This window comes from Mesocricetus auratus, unplaced genomic scaffold (genome assembly GCF_017639785.1).
Source record: "Mesocricetus auratus isolate SY011 unplaced genomic scaffold, BCM_Maur_2.0 Super-Scaffold_100676, whole genome shotgun sequence".
NCBI lineage: Eukaryota > Metazoa > Chordata > Mammalia > Rodentia > Cricetidae > Mesocricetus > Mesocricetus auratus.
In genome coordinates this window covers 174,794,395-174,817,335 of record NW_024429266.1, presented here as the reverse complement: position 1 = coordinate 174,817,335, position 22,941 = coordinate 174,794,395, and the positions used below count along the sequence as shown (strand labels likewise).

General features: G+C 49.7%; 1 protein-coding gene across 1 annotated transcript in view; it reads right to left on the bottom strand.

Moving 5' to 3' along the window:
- Positions 1-22,941, bottom strand: part of Hrh1 (histamine receptor H1) — a 91,084-nt gene that overhangs the window by 67,892 nt on the left and 251 nt on the right.

Genomic DNA, 22,941 nt, shown 5'->3' with positions numbered 1-22,941 from the left:
ATCTTGGACATGAACCACCACAGGCAGCTAAGTCCCTTTCAAGTCACCTGGCCCTGTAGGAAATGAGGCGTCATTGCCACATGACTTGGGGCATAGGGGAGGGCAGATACTCAGGCCCCTTCTCCCTTCCCAACCCCAAGAGGACCTGAGATTCCAGTGCCTTTAGCTCAGGGAAGAAAAGCACAGCCACAGACTGGTCATCACTGCTTGCTCCTCCATTAGCCTCACAGAATGGGTCTTGAGGGTGTGGGGGCTCCATGCCTTCTCTATGGGTCTGTGAATGGCTAGGGCCACTATTTTGAATGGTCACAATGGTTGGGGGTTACAGATGGTTCCCCAGTGAATTTCCATATAGCAAAAACTGTGTGTCCACCAGTGCTCCCTGGACATATGTAGGTAGAACTATAAACCTGTAGCTTTCTGAGTCAAGACCCCCAATTCTATTTACATGTAGCCACAAACATGCCACACAGAACATCTGAGCTGTTGATTGGTAGGACGCCTGAGTGTGGGTTGGTTGTTGCTGGCTCCTCATGCCACATCAGTAAGTAGGGATCCCTGACTCTGAGGCTATTGGCCTCAAACAGCTGCAGAGTATGAGGTGTGGGCATGCCACCACTCACACAGTGCAAAAGGTCACTTTGTGATGGATGGTTTCCTTCTGCCTGCCTTAATCATGGGTACCATATCACAGCCACTCCTGCAGGGCGTGGTCTGCAGGTAGCTAGGAGATACACTGGCTGCATCTTGGGAGAACAGCGCAAATCACATCATGGAAAGGGGCATGGTCTGAAGCAGAAGAGCTGTCACTGTCTGTGTTGGGAATCGGTCTCCTTCCTGTGGTGACAAACATGGAGCCTCAGAGTCAGGAGCTATGATTGAAAGCTGGGAAGACCCAGCCTGGGGCTTACTAGCTAAATACTTTGGGGGCTTTGGCTGCCCATGATGACCCTGAACTGTCTCATCTGCAGCATGGGCTGCTATGGACTTTTAGAGGCTTATAGATGGGATACGTGTTGCCATAGGGACCAAGATTAAATTTCAATGTCTTTATTTTTGTTATTATTTTTCCAGCGATCCTACCCTGACCTGACCATGCTACAGTATCTCCTCAGTTCTTGTTTACTGGATGTTTAAAGAGGAAGGGGCTGGCTGAGATGGACCAGAGAGCTGAGACATCTATACTGGGTGGGGGCTTCTGGGCCCCAGCTGGAAGCCAGGCACAGTTCCTGGCTATATGCCGAGATGGAGGGTGTAGGCAGAGAGCATCTACAACCCAGGGGCTCCCTAGACTCCACATTGTTTCCTGAATCACCCACAATTATTGGGCCTTGGAAAGCCCTGGGCCAATCCTTGGGCTTAGGGCTTGTGCAGTTGCCTCTCAGGATTCTGCACTGATCTGAAAGCTCTTTGGATGGACCAGGTTCCTGCCCAAAAGGCCCAGTCCAGTCCTTAACCCAGAAGACCATGTCATTCCTGGGACTGACCCTCTGTGGACCTCCACCTGGCTCAGACAAGTCTCCAGACTAAGAGCTCATGGCACAAGGACTTCGGAGCAGATAGGAAAGGCTTGTCTTCTCATCTTGGTGTCTCTGCCCATTGTCACACAGTTGGTGTTCTCCTTCCTAAACAAGCTGAGGTTGAGAGCAGCCCCAGTGGGACTTATCTCCTGCCATGGGTGACACACTCCAAGGTCACGCTCCTTTCTTCAGGGCCACAGGAACAGAGGATGGCTACTTAAGGCTCAGGGTACCCTGAGCTTTCCCCTCATCCTGACCTCCAGCTAAGACATGAACAGTCCCTGGAGGGTGACAAAATCTGTTCTCCATCAAGAGCTGGCTGAGATCCGTAGGGCAATACCATACAACTGCCCTGAGTAGTTCGCAGTCCAGCCAGGGTGACAATCATGAGACTGGTAGTGTGTGTTGAGACTAATCCAGAGACTTTGAGCCTTCTTGGGCAAGGAAGGTCAACTAATTCTGCCTAGGCAAGATGTGAAACTACAAATAAGAGTTAGCACTGGGGTTGAGTATTGAAGAATTTTAGGAGTTTCCCCAGGACTGGCTGGACTCAGATTCTCCGCTTCAACCCCTCATCTAATAATTCTGGCAACAGCTACCCCATGCCTTTCTTCCTGAGTGACAGCCTCTAGAAAAAGAGGAAAGAGGAGGGATCAAGGAAGAAACTCAACTCCCATTTGGACTGAATCCGGACCCAAAGACAATGGCTTCCCAAGACTATTTCCAAAGCTTTATTGTCTCCCCAAAATAAGTATCGCAGAGTGTGAATTTGCCAGGGCCCCCTGGATGTTATACAACAAAAAGAAGTCCAAAATCAAAACAGATTTCAGAAATACATGGTAAAGTAGTTTTATGACAGCACTTCTTAGAGCCTTTAGAGATAAAATAAAATGTAATTTATGTATTCTAAATGAATTTTAAAATAAAAATGTCATAGCAAGTATTTAACATACAGTGACCTGACAGCTGTCATTAAGCATTTCCTGTTGTATGGTCTCACAAATTCTCATAACTCCTTGTCAATAGTACTGCCATTGTTCCCATTTTACAGACAAGAAGAGTGAGTCAGCCCAAGAAGTTTCACTAGCATTAGACACATGGTAGAGTTGAGATTCAAAGCCAAGCTCTGTCCAACCAGGTCCCATTCTTAATGGAGTTGGGTGGACCCTGAGAAGAGCATTTCCTGGCACTTCAATGGGGAACCACTTCACGCTCATGATCCCCAGAGCAGCTGTGGGAAACACTGCTCCAGGTCACTTCTAGAAGACCCTCTGAAAGCCACAAAAGGCATCTCACGACCCTGCTTCTCTTTCTTCTTCCCACTTGTGCCTGCAGTCAATCACCCACCAACACAGAGGAAGGTGGATTTGGGCTCATAGCTTTGAATTCCGATCAGAGCCAGCTGAGCTGGTGCTGTTGCCTTGGGCCTGAGATGACGTTGAAGGCTGGAGCAAGTGGCAGCATAAACACTTTCACCCTTGCGCAGGAAGCAAAACAGAAAGTAAGGAAAGTTGCCATGGTCCCTCAATGTCCTTCCAGGAATAGCTTCCAAAAGGCCTACAGATCTCCCACTAGGTTCTACCACTGAAAGGTCCTGCCATTTCCCAAAGGCATCATGGTTTATGGAACAAGCCTTCAAGACACAGGCCTTGAGGAGGGATCCTTACCCAATGCATACCACCAGGTAGTTCCCAAACTCACAGCAATGGAGAGATTGTAGGTTAGAACAGGGGAGAGGACAGCACAGCCTTAATTCTGAGCCCAACCGCAGCAGGTCCCAGCTCTTCTCTCTAGGTTTGCCCTCCTGCACCCTCTGCCCTGCTTTCCTCTGGACCATAACACGAAGCTTGTCATGAAGAGACCGTGGAGATGGTGCATGTCACATTTGTCTGCCCCATCAAGCAGCAAACCCAAAAGCATGAATCACACGTGTTCTCTTTGTCCCCCCATTGCCTAGAATGAACCTGGTGTAAGGCTGGCACCATCTCCCCAAATGAAGGGGAGCATAGATTTGGAAGATTCATTCCACCTCACTGAGAAATGATCAATTCACAAACAAAGCCTGTGGGGGGCCCTCCTCCCCCACCTCCATCATCGATGTGGAGCTTTGAAAGGTGTGATGGTTATCTTGACTGTCAAACTGGATGGATTTAGAGTTGCCTAGGAGACATTCCTCTGAGAGTGTCTGTGGATGTTCCCGGAGAGGTCTGACTGAGGTGGTAATATGCGTGACACCATCCCATGGACCGAGATCGGGTCTGAATAAAAAGGGAAAAAGGGACGAGGGGAGAAACTTTTCTTGGGGTGACTCACTCTTGTCCCTTTGCTCCCTGATTGTTTTGGGTTGATTTTTCCTCTGTTGCTATGATAAGACATTCTGACAAAAGCAACGTAAGGAAGAGGAGGGTTTCTTTCAGTCCCTGGTCCATGGTGCAGACCACCACCCAGGGAGTCAAGGCAGCAGGGTCTTGCAGCAGCAACCACAGAGTATCACAGTCAGAAGCAGAGAGCCTCAAATGCTGGTGCCCAGGCCCCTTTTGCCTCTTCATTCTGTCCAGGACTAGCCCTGAAATAGTAATATGGCTGCTTACATCTCAGATGAGTCAATTAGTGCAAATAAGAAAGTCCCTCAGGCTAGTGAGATGATCCAACCAGTAAAGATGCTTCCTGCCAAGCCTGAAGACCTAAGGTCAGACCCTGGGACTCAGATCAAGGAAGAAGAGAGCTAACTCCCACAGCTTGTCCCCTAACTTCCACACATACAACACAGCACAGACAGGGGTGGGGGGGTAGTTTCCTTTCTGTTGATGTGATTAGATTCTGACCAAAATCACCTTAGCGGGGGTGGGGGGGTGGGGGGGGAGGGTTTACGAGGCTCACATTTCCAGGTCACAGTCCATCAGGGAGGGCAGTCAGGGCAGAAGCAGAAACCATGAGGGGTGCTGCTTGCTGGCTCACTGAGGCTCATGCTGAGTTAGCTTTTCATACTCAGGACTACCTGCCTAGGGATGTTTCTACCCACAGTGGGCTGGGCCATCCTTCATCGCTGAATAATCAAGACACTCTCCCACAGAGCCATCCACAATCCAATCTGATCTAGGAAATACCTTAACCGAGGCTTTCCTCTCAGATGACTCTAGGATGTGTAAAGTTCACAATTAAAGCTAAGACAGACATGTGTGCACCTGTACACACACTAACTAAATAAACAAAAAGATAATATTTTTTAAAATCTTAAAAAATAAAATACCTCAGACATGCCCACAGACCAACTTAATCCAGACATCTCCTTCCTGAGACTTCCAGACCCTGCAAAGCAGACAACTGAAATTGACATCACACTGGTTGGGGACGGGATGTGGCCAGCCTCCCCACACTCCTGCTGCCAAGCCTTCCCACCATGATGGACTGTGCCCTCTCAATTGCGAGCCAAAACAAACCTGCCTTCCTTAAATGGCTTTGTCAGGAACTTTTGTCTCATTATCGAGGAAAAGAGCAACATACAGCAAGTAACAACAACAGGGCCGCATCTGCTGAACCCATTGAATCCTACCTACCAGGTTGGTCCAAGAACCAATCCCTTGAACAGATCAGGAACTGAAGCTCAGAGAAGCCATTCTGTCTCGCAGCTCAAAGTCCCAACGTGGCCTCTGGGGACTGGGAGTCTTGGGGGCTGCAAAGCTTGAAGCTGGCTTCTTAAGTGGGGTGGGGGGGACCACACAGTGGACACACAGGAAGGGCGCAGCAAAGCTGTGGGTGGGCTGGGGTAGAGAAGGGGAAGCGCTCTTTGCTAGAACGCGATGTCAGAAAAGCACAAGGTGCAGAAGGACACACAGCTGAGGGGACCGGGCAACAGCACAGAACAGCTCCTATCTGCACACTGTGCCGAGGGCCCTGGAGCATCAGAAACTTTGACTCGATGACGTGCTGAGGGTGTCCATGGGAAGTGACTGCATAGATTCTTACTGAGCACGGGGGTGGGGGGGGAGCAGGGGGGGGCAATGGCAGATGGGCAAGGGTCACCTGATGAGTCATATCCTGGCACCAGCCTGCCTGAGTCCTGGGAAGCTGACAACAAAGCTATGCCTGACCTCATGGGAGGCTGCCCTGGCCCCTGTACTCCCCAGTTCACTCATCAGCCTTTGTCTCCTCCGTAACTCCATCTGCCTGCCTCAACTTGGTTCCTCGGAGCCGTCACCTAGTATAATGGACTGGTGAGAGTGGGCCACATGGGTGAGAGAGGGAATGACGTCTCTCCCACCCCATCCCTTCCTCTGGGCCTCTCCTGTTTCCTCATCTCTTCGTTTCCATGACAGCATCTGGCAACGAGATGTCTACTTTGGAATGCTGGCAGGGACGGCACACAGGAGTAGAGGCACAGGATGCAGAAGAGAGGGTCTAGCCTGCCGAACACGCACTGTGTGAGTGCCACTGAAACTTACAGCCACCCCCGTATTCCAGCCAGGAGAGGACGGGGTCTCAGAGAGGCACCCATGCTTCCCCATTCTGCCCACAGAACATGTCAGAAACCCACCACACTTCTCACTGCCTCTGTCACAGGTGGTCTTTGCCCTGACTGCCTGGCTTGGGGACCAGCACGTCCCACAGAGTCACTCTGACACTCTGTTTCCTGTCTTCATTGTTCCAACGAATGGAGCCAGAGTGACACTTGTCACACCACCTTTGGTCCTTTGGTGGTGGTCCAGAGTTCCCCAGTGGCTCTCAGGGTCATCTGAACAAAAGTCAAGACATCACGATGGCTAAAAATGCCCTTCACACCAGGCTTACTCTCTCCTAGTCACACTCACTATGTTTGTTCACTCAGGTCTTCTTACTCTCTCTAGAACATTCCAAACTACTTCCACCCCAAGGTCTTTCTAATGCCTCTTTCCAGAGTATTCTCCTTCAGGAGTGTAGCTCCAGGCTTCATTCTATCCAAATGCTCACCTCTCACTTATGGTAAAGGGACCCTCTTGTCCTTACCTCTGCCATTTTGACAGCAATCTCTAAATTACTGGTCCCATGGAAATGACTTTCTACTCTTCAAGCAGCACAGGACCCTGGGTAGGCAGGTGGAACTGCACTTGGAGGATGAGGAGGGGACTTCTCAAGCCCGCTCGAACTGCTTTTAGAAGACCTCTGACCCCTTATTATCTCCCAGGGTCCTTGGTGGCACCTGTTGACCTCTTACAAGATTAAGTGGGACATAGGGACTTATTTTTCTTAATGACTCCCTAGAGGATACTCATCCCTGTTTCTTATTGAACAGTCTCTAGAGAAAGGCTGTTAGGGCTGGAGCTGGGAGAGGCTCCTCTGATACTCTCTTCAAGATGCTCATTTTGAAGGACAGGGACCTAATACCTTGATGTCATGTACTTCACAGCCCCAGTCCACTCAGGGACCCTCCTGTCCTCTACCTGATGCTCACTGCCTTGGATACTCTACACTAACTGAGGACCTCCTTCTCATCCCCCCTACCCCTGAATGCACATGCACACATACAGGAATAATGCCCCAGGCAGGCAGGACCTCTTGTCAGATTCCTTCTTGCATTCCATCACCCAAAATGGGTTCCAACACCAAGTGTGTGTGTGTGTGTGTGTGTGTGTGTGTGTGTGTGTCTGGGGGGGGGTGAAATAGTCTCTACTGCTGAAATCTGTTTAATGAATAAATAAGGCCTGTTGGTCACAAGGCTCCTCTGGAAAGCAGCTGAGCACATGGCTTTATCATACCAGTCACAGTCATCATTGGTTCTATATGGTGTGGCTGGGATAAACTGTGTGTACAAATGATCCCTGGCTAATAAAACCAAACAGGGGGAAAAATCAGATCAGAGATACACAGCTACGGGGCTGCAGAGCCACAGGGCCACAGACCATGACCAAGAGACATCACAGTCAGCAGATGTACAAGACGAAAAGTATCATGGGCCAGAAGAAGACAGAACAAAGAGGGGAAGGAGAAAAGATGCTGCAGGCCTGTAGAAGTCAGGGGACAACAGGAACCATGGGACAAGAGAAGTCACAGAGCAGCAACGACAGCCGGTTAGAACCTGGCCTAGGTAGAACTTTTCTGTCTCTTGCAGGGAGCCCAGGAGCCAGAGCAGATGGGCAGAGCAGGGACTCAGCAAACAGCTGTAGAGCAATGGAAAGGCACGGCGAGACAGGGCTGGGTGGCCAATGGTCTTCTTCTTGCCCCTGCCCTGGCACTGGAGAGGGAAGCTATGCCTTACTACAGAGGGGCATCAGGACAACAGGTCTTGGGGGGCTGCCTGGCTCCCAGGGGGTCTGCCATGTGTGATAACACTGTGTTTGGTCTTACTCATGCCTTCACATCCGGGAAACCAGCACATATCCAAGCATAACAACATGCTGTGGTATTCCCAATCCCAGAAAGTAGAATTAGCCTGTCTCAGGAGGCCATGGCAAGGGACACCTGGCAGGAGCCTTCATCTGTGCTTTTCATTGGTTTTAAGCAGTTTTGGTAATATGTAAATCATACCCCATAACATTTACCATTTTTTAAGCTGGGGATGGTTGTCTTGTTACTCTACCGTAGGCTAGCCTCAAACTCTTGATCCTTCTGCTCCAGCCTCCTGGGCGCTGCAAGTGCAGCTATGACCATTTGACAAAATTCACCCATTTTATATATATTTCATCACAATAAAATATTTTTAAAATCACTGAAGTATGCAGTGAAATGAGAACATGGTTTGTGAGTGGGTAGAGAAGGTGGGAAGCCATGCAGACAACAAAGACATGCAGCTAAGGAGTTCAAACACAGCAGGGGAGAGCTGGCTATCCAGTGTGGACCAGGCAGGCAAGTAAGTGGCACCCAGGCCAGCCTTCCCAGAGTCTGTGTTATGCACTCCAGGCTTTGCTTGGCACACCTGGGAGAGAAAGCACAAGTAGCCTGAGAGGTCAGGAGCCCTGGGATCCAGCGTTAGCATTTCCACCGACAGATGACACGTCCCAAAGAACTTACTCTCAGTGACAGTCAGCTTTCCACTACTGTGACAAAATAGCAGAGACAACCAACGTGAAGGGATATTTTGCTTCACAGAGGTTTTAGTCCATGGTCATTTGGTCCTGCTGCTTTGGACCTGGGTTGACACTGCACATCATGACAGGGACACATACTGTCACTTCAGATTCACTGTCTGTTCACCTCATAGCAGCTGGGAAGCAGAGGTGGGGAGAGGTTGGGGCTCGGGGTCCTTCTGTCTCTTCAAGAACATGCCTCCTGATGGCTTAACTTCCTCTTATCAGGCCCCAACTCGGAAAGATTCTATGGCTCCCAACAGCAGCACAGGCTGGGGCCGCATCTTAACACACGGTGACAAGTACTGATGATGCAACTCTTCCAACTCCCAGCTCATCTCAAAGATGCAGACAACAGCAATCCCAAGCTCACAGAGTTGCTCAGAGGATAGACCAAGGCCACACTCAAGCACTCAGCATCCTGCCCAACTCCCAGCAGATACTCAGCACACACCATTATCACCCCGCGTTGGGTCAGGTGATGCTGGCCAGACTGATGAGGGCAATTTCCCCAGGAAGCACGGATGTGGAGATGCTCAACTTGGAAACAAGTGTTCTCAGAGTGGCATTCAGAGTCCGACACACAGCTCTATATCTGAGATAAAGAGGAACAGGGTGCATTCGGCAGAAATGCTCACTTCTGTGGGGCTTTCTCCCCAAACCAATCATAGAGAAAGAAGCATGGGATTGGCCACTGAGGTCACCCTCAGCTCTTGACAGTCCAAGCCTGTCATCTGTGTCACTCACCCCAAGGCTGCACTCCCACCCAACGCTCAGGATTTGGTTTTACTTGGTCTGTGCAGGCTTTCACCCTGCCTGCCTCTAACAAAGGTACCAGGGAATCAACATCAGGCTCCCCCAGAATCATGTATCCAGCCTGGAGCTCAGGGCAGGGGGACACACACAGCTCCTGCAAACATCCACTTTTCATTGTTAGGGGAGTTAGATGGATGAAAGCAGTCTGACCTCCCGCATGAAGACCTGTAAGGATTGGTTAAATGTGGTCATTCCCACACTGCACCAGGCATGTGACTTCACACTCCGAGTGACTTTGTGATACAGTGGAGGGGGGCCAGAAGGTCCCCGTTTGAATTCTGGCTTGGCTATGTATTAGCTGTGTGCTGCAGCGTGAGTTACTCAGTTTCTCCGAGTCCCCTCCTGTGTCCTTGTCACCAATCACCTTGCCACCTGCCGGGATAGCAGGCCAGGGCTGTACAGTGTCCCCAGTACACAGAATATCATGATTCCCATAAACAACCTCCAGCTCCTATTCAACCTCCGTGAGCCTCAGCTGCTGGCCCAGGCACTGTCTTTCCTACTGCTTTTAGACAAGCAGGTTCTGTTTGGTCCCAAGAACTTCAGAGGGAAGTCTCCTGTGCAGGTGCCCAGAAAACGGCCTGTGTTGGAGTCTGACAGGAGGAGAGAGTCCATCTTGGGGAGTGGAGGAAGCGGCATAATTTTTACTCCTGCAGGAGCCGAGTGACAGCTGCGGGGACTCCTCATCAGCGCACAGTGCACTCCCTATGCCTGCAGACTTCTGTGATGAGGAAGTGTAAGGGGAGGAGCAAACAGCGCATCTCTGTGCATATGAAGATCTTTTGGAGAAAACGGACAACACAACAGTATCTCTAGTTTCCACCTCTGAAACACTACAGTCTGGCCCAGGAAGGAGTCAAGCTAGTTGTTCCCGGCATCTCATAAACAATTCATGGTGTGGCAGAGGCATTCAGCAAGATCCATGGGGGCAGGCAGAAGTGAAGGAATCCTCCTCGGCCCCTCCCCCATTATGCCCACCCCATCACAGTCACACTCCTTTCACTACACAACGCATCCCAGCCTGTCCCACCTGGTCACACACTCTTGCTGGGGTGCGCTGTAGAGACGAGACAGAAATTCTGTCCCGCCCTGTCCTGCCCAGTCCCGCCCAGTCCCACCGTCTTTCAATCTCAAACACACAGAGGCTTATATTAATTATAAACTGTTTGATCTGTTGCTCAGACTTATTACTAACAAGCTCTTACAACTTAAATTAACCCATAATTCTTATCTGTGTTTAGCCACGTGGCTTGGTACCTGTTCTCAGTAAGGCATTCTCGTCTTGCTTCCTCTGCATCTGGCTGGCGACTGTGTCTCTGCTTTTCCTCTATATCACCACAGTGCACCCTTCTTCCAACCTCTCAGCTTTAGATAGCCTGCCCCCACTGCCTAGACTGTCCCATCTCCTCAGATCTACCCATGGAGGTCTTACGTTTCAAAGCCCTGTTCCCCTTCACTCATTCAGTCATTCACTCACTCATCGCTCATTAAACAATCTCCTGTTACTATATTTCCTGCACTGTGGTGGATGTCACACACATAACAAGAAGCCAGTTACAGCCCTGCGTCCTCAGATGGCAGTAGTAAGGAATAATGTGTGGCAGATGTAGGCTCAGGGGTGCTGTGAGGCCAGAGAAGACCCTGCCCCTGAGTGCCAGAGCTGCAGAGTGGGAGAAAGTGTCTGTGTCTATGTGAACACAAAGAATCATGCGGCCAGATAAGAGCTCACATGAGTGCTAAAGCACAGGCTAGCAGTGTAGACAGCAGGGTGCCTGCCACCCAACCAGCTCCATGAGGTGTAGACTCTTTCTTTTTCCACAGGTGAGAGCACTGAGATGACAGGTTTCTTTCTCCTGTGCCACGTTACCAAGTGGCCTGGTCAGAGTGGGCCCAAGCCATGCTGTGACCAGGGCACTCTGCTGTCTATGATTTCTGTCCTAGTTAAGTTTCTATTGCTGTAATAAAACGCTGTCACCATAAGCAACTCAGGGACAAAGGACTTTATTTCAGCTTACAGCTTGTAATCCATCACTGAGGGGCAAGACCTCAAGGTGGGAACCTAGAGACAGGAACCGAAGCAGAAGCCGTGAAAGAGTGCGGCTTACTGGCTTGCTTCCCATGGCTTGTTGAACCTACTCTCTCAGACACCCCAGACTACATTGGGCTGGGCTCTCACATGTCAATCAATTAAGAAAATGCCCACACAGACTTGCTTACAGGCAAATTGACGTAGACATTTTCTCAATTGACTTTCCCTCTTCCTGGATGACCCTGGTTTGTATCAAACTAACAAACAAAACATGACACTGTGCAAGATGTCCATGTGATTCTGACATTTGCTTTCATCACATGCCAGTGCATTTGTCAGAGACATCTTTCTTGAATGGCTCATTCCTTATAAAGGCCCTAGACATCATGCCTGGGTCTGGAACAAGAGGTGACATGGTCAGATTCTACCCTGGAATGATCTCAGGTGATAACAATGGGCTTTGGAAGGCAGTGGGGCAAGTATCAGGGGTGTTGTGATGGGAGGATTAGTTCTGTGCTAAAGCTGGGGCAGGGAGGGTGCAGGGAATGGGCTTGGCAACCAGTGGGATGCTGTCACCTGTCACCTATGAGGACTGAAGTGCAGGAAGGATGTCTCGGATGTCTAGCATATCTCCTAGGGGCCCAAGCCCATTTGTCCAGCCCACTGCAGCCCTGCAGACTCTACCCAGCACACCCCAGCATATGCTCCAGCAGAGTGAGAGAGCACCACTCCTAGCTCCCCAAGTAGGCAAATGACACTGTGCCTGCAGAACTCTGAATTCCCTGCAGGGCCTCCACCTGTAAGGAGAATTTCTATTCAACCCTAAGTGCAAACTCAAAACCCCAGAACTGAGTCCCCACAATAAGCACAGTGAACTCTGAGAACACAGCTCCAGCACTACCTCCAACAATCACTGCTTGCCCATGCCACCTGCTCAGTGCTAATTCACTGGCTCCTAAGAGCTACCCTGCTTTCTTCTCTCCACAACAGTCTCCTCTTGCCTGGCCCTTCCACAACAGTTTTCCAAAGTCTGCCAGTTTCTCTGGCATGTCAGCCATTCCTTCAGTTTCAATGCTCACCTTCCAAAGTGGCTCAGGAAGGGAAGGCCCCATTGTGCAGTGCCCAGAGCTCAGCTCCTTGACTCTGTCATTGGGATGGGAGTCCCAAAAGTCCAGTGACCCTGTTTCTTCCATCCTCTGGTAATAAGCGAGTACCCGACACCCTGGACTGCCACACCTCCCTGCCCTAGCCAAGCCTGACTGTCTTTTCTATCTCTTTCCACACAACTGGACACACACACACACACACACACACACACACACACACACACACACGCATGTATGTATGTATGTATGCACGTTCACACAGATGTAAAAGGAGTTGTGAAAATAGATCCAGTCAGAGGTAGCCTGGTGGACAGCCTACAGGCTGCCAGACTCTCCCCAAAGGAGGAGGGGCTGCCTGGCCAGCGTCCAGCACCACTGCACCTGGGCAGGAACCCAGCCAGCTCTGCCTTCCAGCCACACTCGCTCTCGAGCCATGCTGATTGGCAATCACAGAGACATTTTGTTCTCCAGCTGCCTTGCCTTTTATCTTCATTCAGCTGGATAGTGCTGGGGCCGGGCAAAGCTTACTATTCACCCAGCCCCCTACAGGAGAGACCACAAGAGGAAACACCATCTATCTCTGTCTCGTGTTCCTGACTTGCTAATGGAGGGCCTCAGTCAAGCCCGGTGCCAGGTGCTGTGAGAATCAATCGATACATTACCGACAAATATTTATTGAGCTCCAGAAGCAACAGTGAAGACAGCTTGTCTCTGTCCAGGGTTTCCTACTACCAGCCATTCAGCTCCACAGTCTGAGTGGCCTAATGCCAGTCCTGCATTAAGCAGAGACACTGTGGCGGGCTGCGCAGCCACCTGTTACCTTTTAGCGTGCATTTAAGTTTTTTTTTTATGTGCACCTACTAGGTGCCAGCTGCTAATAAAGGGATGCTGGCAGATATGTTCCTATCCCATAGGTTGCTGGGGGTGGTTCAGTCAAAGAGAGATTGGTTAGATTACGGGCATGGGGCAGAACAGGCCTGTCTGAGGAGGAGACAGCTGGGGGCCTGAAGAGGGAAAGGTGCAGGCCATTATAGGATCTGGGACACTAGGCTCTCAATAATGCTGTCAGATGAGTATCACTGTTGTGTCCATTTTCCAGATGAGGAAACTGGGTTTAGGGAGATTAAAATGCTTCCTTTCAAGCTAAAGATTAGAGTCCAGGAGCCAGGAAAGATGGCTCAGTGGTTAAGATCACTTACTGTTCTTCCAAAGGATTCCCAGCACCTGTATGTAAACTCACAACCACCCATTTCCAGGGGATTTGATGCTCTCTGTCCTGTCTTTGTGGGCACCAGCATGTACATCAATCAAAACATGTCCAGTGTAAGACTGGGAAACCCCACTGATGACCACCAAACCCACCCACCCCTAGGATCTAGCATGCCTTAATGGAACTTTCCCCTAGGGAGCCTCAGCAATACAGCTAAGTAGCACTTCTCAGCAGCTCATGGTCTCTGAGCTGCTTCCCCACAGAAAACACTAATGCCATTTCCCTGTCATTCAGGGACAGGACCACATCACCACAAATTAAAAAGCCCAACAAAATGATGGCTGACTTTCCTGGAGGGGAGGGGGGTGGTCCATGCAGCTGTTTATTAATCAGATTATTTAATATACTTATGCCCTTGTTGTAGATGCGTTTCAAATATTAATTTGCTCAAGCTCCATGACTCATTTAATACTCATAAATGATCCTGGCAGTAAAGTGTTGGGCGTCACTGAGCGACAGGGATGTGACAGGATTCACTATGAGAGACACGCTGTAAGGCTGCCCCATTGCTGCAGGAACACACCAGAGTGGCGGAGGCTGCAGCACACCCAGGCTATATGGCATCAGCCGTTGGCCCTGGCTACAAATCAGCACAGCTTGGAGTGTTCCAAATACCACAGGTGACAGTGACACAACTCTAAGTATTCAGGCATCTGGACATATCTAAGCTAACGTGGTTGGTACTTGTACACCCAGAATCCTTGCACTTGGGAAGATGAGGCAGGTGGCCATCCTGAGCTACACAGCAAGTTCCAGACCATCTTGGGCTACAGAGTGAAACTCTATCTTTAAAAAAAAAACGTAAATAGGAGCAGTTAAGAGCCCTGACTGCGCTTGTAGGGAACGTGGGTTCGATTCCCAACACCCACATGGCAGCTCACAATCTTCAGCAACTCCAGTCCCAGGGGATCTGGTGCCCTCTTCTGGCCTCCTCTAGCACTGCACACGTGGATAATATACATACAGGCAAACTTCAAAACACAAAAACTCTTTAAAGGAAATAAACATACAAATAAATGAAAAAAATATCCAGATATAGAAAAGGCACAGTCAAAATATGTAAAACAGGATAAAAATGGGTCACCTGTTCTTGCTCTTACAGTGAGTGGATCCTACAGGGCAGAGGTCATCTGTGTCATTGACTATAAAGCCTAGGGAAAGGTCTATTCATTGCCACAGAGTTCTGGAATATTGTAATGCAGCCTCTGTAAGATTGGCTATAATGTTTAAAATGTGATTATTTTATGTGTATGGGTGTGCTTATATGTAGCCTGTGTATTGTGTACATGCCTAGTGACTGTGGTGGGGGACAGAGGAGGACATCAGATCCCATGGAACTGGAGTTACAGGTGGCCATAAGTGACTGTGGTGGGGGGCAGAGGAGGACATCAGATCCCATGGAACTGGAGTTACAGGTGGCCATAAGTGACTGTGGTGGGGGGCAGAGGAGGACATCAGATCCCATGGAACTGGAGTTACAGGTGGCCATAAGTGACTGTGGTGGGGGGCAGAGGAGGACATCAGATCCCATGGAACTGGAGTTACAGGTGGCCATAAGCCACGACATGGGTGCTGGTGACTGAACCCCCAGGCCTTTTGTTGGGTTTTTTGTTTGTTCATTTTTGAGGCAGGGTCTCATGTCTCCCAGGCTAGCCCCATACTCACTCAGTGGTCAGTGATGAGCATGGACTCTTGATTTTCCTACCTCCAGCTGCTAGTTTCAGTGTCACAGGCATGTGCTGTCACACCTGCGTATCTTTATTGTCATTACTACTATTTTACTTTTTAAACACTTTGCTAAAACTCAAGGCATAGACACACATGGTAGCTGAGGCCTTGTATTCTAACATCATGGCATCTGTCCTGCTGGGAAGTCTGATGGCAGTAACACACATACAACTGTCACCTCCTGCAGTGACAATGTCTACTCTGCCTCACTGTAATCTATGAGACACTGACCATCTTTGCCTTTAGTTCATCCTTGCACAAAATATCATATGGCGTGAGAGTGTACTGTCACACAGCCCATTATACAGTGAGGGCACCAAGACACAGACAAGCTAGGGCGTTTGACCAGGACACATCTGGAAGGTGGTGGGATAACATAGAGCCCTATGTCCCCAGCCCTGACCTTGGCTGGATTGGCAAGTGGCACCATATAGCTGAATCTGTGTATGTGACAGTCTCTCTGGCTGCTTCTGCCTCAAATGTTCTTGTTCTTAGAGAGAGATGGGAATGGTCTGATTTAAATGCAGGATCATCCCCCCCCCAGATTCATACAGAGGGCCTTGGGAAACACTTGAAAGAGCAGGACCATCTGCAGCCCTCTAGGGAGGCTGGGGCCAAGCTGCCTAGAGAACCCAGAGAGAGGTCTTTGGGACCACAAAACCCACAGTGAGAGAGACCCCTGGGGACAAGTCCCATTCAAAGCCTTGGGGCCTTGAGTGTGACCTGGCCACAGCTCTGTGCTTCACCTGAGCTCAGGGCAAGGGACAGCAGTGTGCATTTACTTAATGAAGGTCAGCAATCCTCTTCAAGAGCAGAGAAAAGCCAGTGAGCAAATGAAAGAGCCTAGATGAACGAAGAAACCACATGGAAATTGCCTAGAAAGATGGGCATCTGGTAGCTTAAAATACATTTGGTAGTTATAAAATACATCTGGGTAGGCATTTGGTAGCTATAAAATACATTTGGTAGTTATAAAATACACGCTGTACAAATAGCCCTCAAATGTGCGCCTCGGTCCCCACTCCTCCGTACCTCCTATGTGCCTGCATGGACCTCAGAAGGCTAGCTCGCTGTCTGCCCGTCCGCCTGTCTGCCTGTTCCCAGCCAGCAGTGGAGAGAATATAATGGGTGTTACTTGCCTAACCCTTCCCTACCTTGTCCCTAAGGGTGGTTGTGTGATCAGAGTCTGTGCTGTGTGTGCTTGCTTCTCAAAAAGCAACACCCTTCTCTCACCCATGCTTACAGGTAGGACAAAAGAAAAGTTCTCCACTCCCTGAGGCCTGAGGCAACAGTCCCTTGGTCAAGCTCCTCTGGATAGCTACTTTGTTTCCAGCCTCTGCTGACTACTCAAGTCAGGGGGACAAAATACAACACCACAGTCCAGACAGAAGCCTGCCGCCAGTGTCAGGTGTGGCCTATGCTAGCTGTAATCTCTGGAGCTGTGCAGCATTCCATTTGTAGCTCTGTCTCCACCGAGCGATCCAGTTCTGACACATGAAGAAAGGGAAGTGGCAGGAGAGGAAGGGAGAATCGGTAAGCAGAATGGGGAGCCTAGAGGAAACTTGCTTCAATAGGTAAAAAGCAAAGCAAATCAATTTTACTGTGAAAAATGAAACCATTGAAGATAAGCAACCAGAGCCCTTGCTTTCCCTCATCTGGGAAAAGAAGGTAGTAACCACCCAGAGTGTTGTTACTGTGATGATCCAAATGAGATCAGGGCCTGGCACATCCAGCAAAGAGGTTCAAGAGAAGATTCCAGCTGGGAAACTCGGCCCTATCTAGCTACTCAGAGGAGTGGGAGAGGGCGTGGGGATGAAGTCAGGAGCAGACACGGTATTGGTATTGGGTCATTAGGTGTGTGTGTGACCTGCAGAAACTAATGTGCTGGGGAGAGAGGGGGACCTGCAGAAACTAACGTGCCAGGAGAGTCCCTGACACCAGCTGGGAGAGGATGGGTGCTAGAGAAGTCAGTTCCTCAGTCTCTGGCCACCAGGGAATGATGAATCACCAGCACACAGCCCGCAGTGGCAGCAGGCTCAGGAGGAGACTCAACTCCACGAGCATCCGGTTTCATTTGGGACTGAGTCTCCTCCCTCTGGGGTCCTGGTTGGCAGACCCCTCATGCAGTGTGCGTGGCCGGGATCTCCCCATGCCACGCAAGATTGACAGTCTCTGGGTATTTCTACCCTAAGCAGTTGAAACCTCTCAGTGCTGGAAAGTTCCTCTCAGACTTGGCTCGGTGGCTTTATTCCCCACCCTCCACCTGCGTGCCTCACCAGTGACCTCCAGCTTGGCTTTCTTACGCACCCTCCATAGAAGCCCCACTGTGAACTCCAGCAAACACCTCAGGAAGAACAGCACCCTGCTCAGCAACTGCTTCCAGCTCGGAAGAAGGTTAAAGCAGCCGAAGTCTGATAAACACGCTTGAATATGTAAATCACCAGGAGCTTCACTCAGGAACTCACATTACAATCCTATGCTGAAAAGATCATTTGCAGAGATGCTGCAGGATGACGCAAGGTGGGTTTATGCCAAAGAAGCAAAAATCAAGGTTGTTTATCAGGCCCAGAGTGGGGGAAGATCATATGATCATCCAGGCTCATGTAGGAAAAGCATCCGTAAAATGTCTTCTCCCATTCATGACTAAGAAGAACAGAAAACTAGACACTGGAAATGCAAGGGGCTTCTTCAACCTGACAGAATGAGTTACCACAAACCTAGAGTCAAACTATATTTAATCTTCAAATTAGAACAGTTCCTACACAGCCCCAGCAAAAGGCACAATGCCCATAGGACACTTTAATTCACCATACTGAAGTCTTAGGAGGAATGAGAGAAGGAGAAAGAAAGAGATGAAGATGAAATTGCTCATTGTATCTCCTGTCATTGTATATACTATGATTTCTAAAGAATCTACTAGGACAGTTTTTAATTGCTAAGAGGCCTGGAAAATATTTCTGGATGCAAAATCACTTTGCAAAATACAAATGTATTTTCCTAACAAGAAACCAACAGAATTTTAATTTAAAATATATAAATGTCCAACAGATACAACAGCCTCAAACTATCAAGTACCTGGGAAAATAGCTAACAAAAGATGTATTGAGTCATCAAGTCAAAATTAAGAATTCATACTATGAGTTGTTAAAAATGGTTACAGAAACCCTATGTTGGAAAGAGGTACAATGTTCATGGAAGACTAAACTCTACACCTCCCACCCTCTTGAGGGCAATAGAGAGCGTAGCAGCAACCACTGGGACTGGGAAATTGGAATAACTTGTGTCCTCTTCCACCAGGGGCAATGCTCTGGGGGCAGCTGGGTAGTTTTGGAAGGAAGGTCCAGCAAACTCTGAGTCCAGCAGGACATTAACACGGGGTGAGTAGGGATTCCTGTAAGAAGTTACCCAATGGCAATGATCCAGCCATAGAGACCCATGAGGCTGGGGTGTTGTGGATGGACTCTGTTGCCTAGCATCCCTATATTATTTATGTCCACTGCCACCAGCCACTGCACAGAAGTACCTGAGGTTCAATTTCATATTGCTTTTAGACTACGGCTTTGGTGCGTATTAATCTTGTTTGCACAAATGGCTACAAGCATTTGCACTGTTCCATCAACCTCAGTTTCCTCACCTGTTAAGCAAGGACCAGGATTCCTGCCTCTGTATCAGGAGGAAATGAATGTAAAAATACTCTGTGTGCTGGCTAAATACAGGACCTTCTTTTGGCTATTACTATTGCTTCTTTGTAGTCTGGAGAGCATTGAACTCCCTTCTGTCCATCTATTTGTCATCAAAGGCACCACTGAGTCCTTACTCTGGTCATAGCATTTCTTCAATCAGTTCTCATAGCAAACCCTAGCGAAGGTGTCGTCCTATCTGGCTCCATTCTATAGATGTGAAAGCTAAGGTTCAATTCTCCAGTAGACATCCATAAGTGCCTTTCGTGTAATGGGGGTACTTTACAAGACAGCCACAGTCCCTGCTCTACAAGAGTCATCCTTTAGTTGGGATCCCATCCAAACCAAACTGGTAGAGCCCACCTCCAAACTCAGCTCCATTGGACACCAGTGGCTACACTTTCAACTCATCCCCGGAACTACTCTCATCTTCCACGTCCACTCCCTCCTTAACAACACAACGGTTGCTAACACACATTCTTCTAACAGCAACAAAGTGCAATGGCCCCTCACCACGCAAACAAGCTATCAGGCCAGGTGAGAGCTGTCAACTTCAGTCCTCTGTGTGATCCTCCTGTCGGATCATCAGAGAATTACCACAGGTTGATGAGTGCATAACAGAGGTGAGGCATCCCCCCATCCCCACCCTGGGCAGCATCAGCAGCATTGTTCTCTGAGAGAGTGAGGCTGACTCTTCTGCCACCATTAATGGCAGAAGTGAGTCACTTATAAGATACAGAAGCTTTGTTATAATTACATCCTGAGATTCAGCAATGCTCCGCGTCACTGTGAAAGAGAGGGCAGCGGGTGACTGAGACTTGAATGATCCTCTGCCAGGTACGGCTTTCAGATAAAGCGCCTTGGATCAGGAGCAATTACAGCTAATGCCCAGTCTGAATGCTAATGAGAATTATTTACAATTGCATGTAATTCTTTGCCATTTATACACTCAGCTGGTTTTTCTTTTCTGCTCTTTGCCTGTCTATCTCTGAGTTAATCCTAGGAAACAGGATTACTGGTAGTAAGAGATATTCATGGCCATTTCACAGGTGAAGATACTGGAGTCCATGGTCATTTGGTTCTAAGGGACACACATGGGTTTCAACCTTGTGTACACTTTCCTGGGAGAGAGCCTGGAGACCTCTGAAGACACTGTCCTTGCTCAGAAGGCATATAGCACTGCCAAGCCAGCTGGACACCCTCAGAGGCAATAGCTGGTGTCCTCTCTTGGGACAGCTGTGGACAGATCTTGTGAAACTGACCTCATGCACGCCATGTAACTCCATAATTATCAAGAGACTCTTGTCTCTCCATGGGGAACCAAGCAGTGACCACAGGGTTCAAATCCAGGCTGAGAGACAGGAAACACCTTCTTCTGCCCTCCAACCCAAGACTCTCAAAGTCCCTCCTAGCCTGGCCACTTCCTTTTGGAAAACATCTGCTTGAAAGTTTCCCTGGATCCAAACTAGACAAGAGCATAAAGCTCAGGCTGCAAGGTGAAGGAGACAGGTCGGGGTAGCAGTGACAATGGCGGCAATGCCTGAAGCTTCCCAAAGACCTGGTGCAGGGCTGGCTGGGTGATTAGTCTTCTGCCTGTTAAAGTTAGAGGCTGTAGGAAGACTTTTAAGGTATGTAACATCTAACTAGATCTTCCCCACTTTGTAGGTGAGAGGGGGTTGGGGGTGGGGGGTCCTTGGATCTGGAGATGTTCAGTGGTCAAGAGTTTGCCTAGCATGAACAAGGCTCTGGGCTGGATTCCCAGCATCACAAAATAAAACCAAAGTAGCAAGTGTCTTGCAGTGGCCAGGAGCCTACAGGCTTGCTGTGCCCAGGTTGTCAGAGTGTCACAGTGACAACAGCTGCACTTACATGGTACTCTGGTGAATTACAAGGCACCTTTGAAGTGCCTTGTCAATGTGAACACAGTTAATTCTCTCACCAGCCCAGGGAGGAAGGAACCACAAACACCTCCATTCAAAACACGGGGAAACAGAAATAGGTGAAGCAGCTTGCGATAGCGCCTAAGAGACAGCACGGTGAGTGGACCCAGAGATGCGCCTATGACCCCTCTGGCATGCCTTGGAACTGAGGAAAAGCCACTGTGTTTCTGCCAGGCACTCCTTGACTAGAGAAAGGAAAGTGTGCAGAGGAGAAATTCACATACAACTACCTCCCCATCACACTCAAATCGGGGCTGTGGACCCCTTCCAAGCCAAGACTGCCCAGTGTTCTGGGTGTGTGGGGTGCTAGGGACCCTGGCAGGCAGCTCTGGTCTGCACAGCTCTGAGATTATAGATGGGTGGTACCCAGCTACCTGCTGACTTTTCAGGTCTTCGTCATATTTGAAAACAGCATCAGGTAAACCCTGCCCTCCACCGGGGCAGCGCTCTGGGGGCAGCTAGGTGGCCATGGACTGAAGGTCCAGCAAGCCCTGAGTCTCAGCAGGATAGCGACATGGGGAGAGCAGGGATTCCTGTAAGAAGTTACTCGATGGCAGCGACCCACCCAAAGAGACCAATGGGAGGCAGAAGCAGGGGTGCTGTGGATGGACCCTGTTGCCTAGCATCCTTCTATTGTTTGTCTCACTGCTGCCAGCCACAGCACAGAAGGACCCGAGGTTCCATCTGCCACCTGAGCTTCACTGAGAGTCCAAGATACAGGCAAGATTGGTACTCAGCCACCACAGACCAGCTGGCCAACTCTAGGCAACCTATTTAGCCTCTCTGAGTCTCCACCTATGACTCAATAATGGTGCCTTGCATGACTGCTGTATAAACTGTGCTAATCCATAACCATCTCTGGTGTGCTCTTTCTCCGTCTCCAAGGGCTGCTGGTGGTCCCCAGGAATAAAGCCAAGAGTGGGGCATTCAAGTCCTCCCTGTCAGATCCCCACCTGCCCTCTTCTTCATGTTCCAGTGACACCTCACCTACACTCGGGTCCCTGATCTCCCTCTCCCTGCCCCCCAACAACGGAATGCGGGAATGTACTCTCCAAGTGCCCTAACCTGGGGATCTTCTAGTGGGATACTGCCTTTTCCCTCAATTCCATTCAGTCTGAGGTGGGAGCCCCCTGCTGGAGGACAGCGACCCTGCCTGGAGCATCCCTGCACCTCCATCTCCCGGACTAGCAAGCGCTTCAAAGGTGGCTCCTGTAGAGAGAGCCTCTGTGCTCTGCTTCCAGAGCAATCCAGTGTAAATCCCAGAATTTGGTATTTCCCCAGCCCTCGCCCCGAAAGGGCAGCCTCCTCGGACCTCTGCCACCAGAATCCACATCCTGGCCACAGCATCCACCCTTTCTCCCCCAAGGGATCCCCTGTGGTACGACCAGGAGAAGATGGTACAGTCAGCTATGAAAGAAGGAAGCACTGTCCAGTTGCTTTTCATACCCAGACACCTGGTTTGGGATACACCTACATAAGTAGCTTGAATTCATCCAGTTTAGGCTCAAGGCTCTTCTCTGCAGCACAACTTTCCCTCCCCAAGCCTCAGTTTCCTGCTCTGTAAAGTGGGTACCTGGGTCCTGGGGGTTCGGGAGGATTTGAAAGGCAGTTGATGCACGGAGCTTGGCACAGAGATCGCACCTCCACCGAGGGGCTGGGCTCACCGTTTACATCCAAGTCAGATCTCAAGAAAGCTCGGGGAGACCCGGAGGTGGCCCTCTGGCCCACGCCGACCGGCGCGCCTGGCTCAAGCCGGAGGAAGCCACAGGTGTTTCTGCGTCCAAGCGCAGTAGCCACAGCTCCGCCATCCTA